This window comes from Triticum dicoccoides, chromosome 5A, assembly GCF_002162155.2.
Source record: "Triticum dicoccoides isolate Atlit2015 ecotype Zavitan chromosome 5A, WEW_v2.0, whole genome shotgun sequence".
In the NCBI taxonomy this organism is placed as follows: Eukaryota; Viridiplantae; Streptophyta; class Magnoliopsida; order Poales; family Poaceae; genus Triticum; species Triticum dicoccoides.
This window is the reverse complement of record NC_041388.1, coordinates 346,994,898-346,999,420: the sequence shown is the minus strand read 5'-3', so window position 1 is coordinate 346,999,420 and position 4,523 is coordinate 346,994,898.

The window sequence follows — 4,523 nt, the reverse complement described above, 5'->3', positions numbered from 1 at the left end:
CTTGACCGACTGAGAGCGGCAAGTGAAGATGTGCTTGAAGAGTCCCCAATGGGGGCGGCAACCCAAGAAGTTTTCACACAAGGAAACGAAAGCAGCAAGATACACAATAGAATTGGGAGTAAAGTGATGGAGCTGTGCACCGAAGAAGTTCAAGAAGCTCCGGAAAAAAGGATGAGGAGGCAGAGAGAATCCACGATCAATATGGGTGGCGAGGAGGACGCACTCACCATCAAGAGGCTGGGGTTCGATTTCTTTCCCCGGGAGGCACGCAGATTCGTGGGGAATGAATCCCCCCTCGAACAGATCATCGAGATCATCCTTCCGACTCACCGACGGCATCTAGTCGCCCTGGATCCAATCCTTCGGCAGAGCAGTCCTCGAGGAAGATCCGCCCCGAGCGGACTTCTTCCCCTTCCCCTGCACCGCCGCCTTCTTCGCGCGCTCCAGAGCCGACGTCTTCTCCTTCACCATCATCGTCGGCGAAGCTCGAACAGACCTACAGCACCAAGGTGGGAGCGGAGGTGGCAGAGGATCTTGTGAAGGAAGGGGGAAAAGTGAAGGCGCACTGTTCGGGGGTCCCGAGCCGGCAGCTTATAAGAGGTCGCTTCCGAGTGGCTGACTGGTAGGCCCAGGCAATCCCGTCAAATCCCGCAACGGGCGCGCGCGGTACGTGGCGAAAAAGATGGCGCGGGGATCGAGGAGCTTCCGTCCTATCCCATCTGATTACTGCGTCCGCCCCTGCCTCGCGCACTTCCCGAAATTCAAATCCCGCGAAATCCGCGGGCCGCGGAACAACTCCTCAAACAGAAGATCCCTTTCACACCATCACTCGGAACTTCACAAGTAAAGAAATTCACTCGACAAGAGGCCAAGAATGGATCAAGGCGACTGAAAGAAGTTGACGACGTCATCCGTGACAATTGATCCAAAACAAGACATTCATATAACATGAAGAACTAGTCGAAAAGATCCCCAACTACTTCCCCACTCGAACCTCGATCCATTCGGGGGCTAATGATGAAGCTATGTACCTAGGATAGGGGCATGGACCTGTCCTAAGTACCCTACCCAAGGACATCCCTAGAAGAAGTCACCTTTCAATCGACTTGGAGGTATCCCACTCGACAAATTCAAGACACTCGACCACGAAGCAATCACTCGACCAAATTCCAACCACTCGACTGCCAGGAGATCTAAAGTCACCCTGCACGCAAACGGTCGATCATTAAGTAGATTTTATGGTCATCCTAGCACTTTATTAGGGGCGTTACTAGTAACCCCCAGTCTTAATGTACTTTAAACCTTGCATTACTGAGGGCTGGAGGGGCCTGGCGAACTCTATATAAGCCACCCCCCTCCTCAGTATCAAGGGTTGGCACCCCTGTTATTCATACACACATAATTCAGTCGACCGCCTCCGGGCACCGAGACGTAGGGCTATTACTTCCTCCGAGAAGGGCCTGAACTCGTAATCCTTGTGTGCTTACAACTCCTCCATAGCTAAGATCTAGCCTCTCCATACATACCCCCCTACATCACTGTCAGAGTTAGAACCACGACAGCTGCTACGGGTTGAGCAAGAACCATTCTTACCTACGCATCAAAAACCACAACGCGGTATAGTGATTGCTTTTTGATCTTTAGAAAGAACCTTGTTCATTGAATCCGATTCAACTAAAGCTGGAGAAACAGACACCCACTAGCCACCTGTGTGCGAAGCACATCGGTAGAACCAGTCTCGCGTAAGCGTACGCGTAATGTCGGTCTGGGCCGCTTCATCCAACAATGCCACTGAATCAAGAATCAACTAGTGACGGCAAGCAATATGTATATACCCATGCCCACAACACCTTTGTGTTCTACTCGTGCATATAACACTACGCATAAACCTGGCTCGGATGCCACTGTTAGGGAATGCAGTAATTTCAAAAAAATTCCTAAGCACACGCAAGATCATGGTGATGCATAGCAACGAGAGGGAAGAGTGTCATCCATGTACCCTCGTAGACCGTAAACGGAAGCGTTATGACAACGCGGTTGATGTAGCCGCACGTCTTCATGATCAACTGATCCCTAGTACCGAATGTATGACACTTCCACGATCTGCACATGTTCAGCTCGGTGACGTCCCGCAAACTCACGATCCAGTAGAGCTTCGAGGGAGAGTTTCGTCAACGCAACGGCATGATGACAGTGATGATGATGCTACCGGAACAGGGCTTCGCCTAAGCACCGCTACAATATAACCGAGGTGGATTATGGTGGAGGGGGCACCGCACACGGCTAAAAGATCAATGATCAACTTGTGTGTCCATGGGGTGCCCCCCTCCACCGTATATAAAGGAGTGGAGGAGGGGGGGCGGTCCTCTCTATGGCGCGCCCTGGGGGAGCCCTACTCCCTCCGGGAGTAGGATTCCCCCCTTTCCTAGTAGAAGTAGGAGCCCTTCCAAGTAGGAGTAGGAGAGGAAGGAAGGAAAGGGGGGCCGGCCCCCCTCCCAATTCGGATCGGGCTTGGGGGGCGCGCCTCCATCCTTTCCCTTCCCTCTCATCTATTCCACTAAGGCCCAATAAGGCCCATATACTCCCCGGGGGGGTTCCGGTAACCTCCCGGTACTCCGAAAAAATGCCCGAACCACTCGGAACCATTCCGATGTCTAAATATAGGATTCCAATATATTGATCTTTATGTCTTGACCATTTTGAGACTCCTCGTCATGTCCGTGATCAAATCCGGGACTCTGAACTACCTTCGGTACATCAAAACACATAAACTCGTAATACCGATCGTCATCGAACGTTAAGCGTGCAGACCCTACGCATTCGAGAACTATGTAGACATGACCGAGACTCATCTCCAGTCAATAACCAATAGCGGAACCTGGATGCTCATATTGGTTCCTACATATTCTACGAAGATCTCGGTCAAACCGCATAACGGTATACGTTGTTCCCTTTATCATCGGTATGTTACTTGCCCGAGATTCGATCGTCGGTATCAAAAATACCTAGTTCAATCTCGTTATTGGTAAGTCTCTTTACTCGTTCCGTAATGCTACATCCCGTAACTAACTCATTAGCTACATTGCTTGCAAGGCTTATAGTGATGTGCATTACCGAGAGGGTCCAGAGATACCTCTCCGACAATCGGAGTGACAAATCCTAATCTTGATCCATGCCAACTCAACAAACACCATCGGAGACACCTGTAGAGCACCTTTATAATCACCCAGTTACGTTGTGACGTTTGGTAGCACACAAAGTGTTCCTCTGGTATTCGGGAGTTGCATGATCTCATAGTCATAGGAACATGTATAGTTATGGAGAAAGCAATAGCAACAAACTAAACGATCATCATGCTAAGCTAAAAGATGGGTCAAGTCAATCACATCATTCTCTAATGATGTGATCACGTTAATCAAATGACAACTCATGTCTATGGTTAGGAAACATAACCATCATTGATTCAATGAGCTAGTCAAGTAGAGGCAAACTAGTGACACTATGTTTGTCTATGTATTCACACATGTACTAAGTTTCCGGTTAATACAATTCTAGCATGAACAATAAATATTTATCATGATATAAGGTAATATAAATAACAACTTTATTATTGCCTCTAGGGCATATTTCCTTCACTGGGAACTGGTGTTCCATTACCACATCGGTGAAGCATAGGGGGTGCACGACGCCTTTGTATCGGGCGACATCAAGACGTAGTTGGCTCGTGCAAGGTTGTGCCTGTCCCGCCAGGTCTATTGGTGTAACACCCCGGATGTAACTTTCCCTATTTGTACTCCAACTCTTGCCGTTTCCGGCGTTAAGTTAATTTATTTCCTTGGGTTCGGTTCCTTTGTCTCCGTGTGTTGTTGTCATTGTCATGCATCTCATATCATGTCATCATGTGCATTGCATTTGCATACGTGTTCGTCTCATGCATTCGAGCATTTTCCCCGTTGTCCATTTTGCATTCCGGCGCTTCGTTCTCCTCCGGTGGTCATTTCTAGCTTTCTTTCGTGTGTGAGGATTAAACATTTCCGGATTGGACCGAGACTTGCCAAGCGGCCTTGGTTTACTACCGGTAGACCGTCTGTCAAGTTTCATATCATTTGGACCTCGTTTGATACTCCAACGGTTAACCGAGGGACCGAAAAGGCCTCGTGTGTGTTGCAGCCCAACACCCCTCCAATTTGGCCCAAAACCCACCTAACTCTGCTCCATCATCTAGAGTGTTCGATCACGATCGTGTGGCCGAAAATCGCACCTCATTTGGACTCTCCTAGCTCCCTCTATGCCTATATATACCTACCCCATTCCAAATCCCGGGTCTCCTCCTCCTCCCAAACCCTAGATCCAACCCGCCGCGCAGCGCCGGACAAATCCCGGCCGACGGACATGTCTGGACGCCTCCCACCGCCGCCACGTGGCACAGCCTGAGTGGCTGCCGCCTCCCACCGCCGCTAGAGCCCGCTCGGGCCCGTAGCCGGCCCTCCCCGGCCCATCGCCGCGCCGCCCGCGCCCTCCTC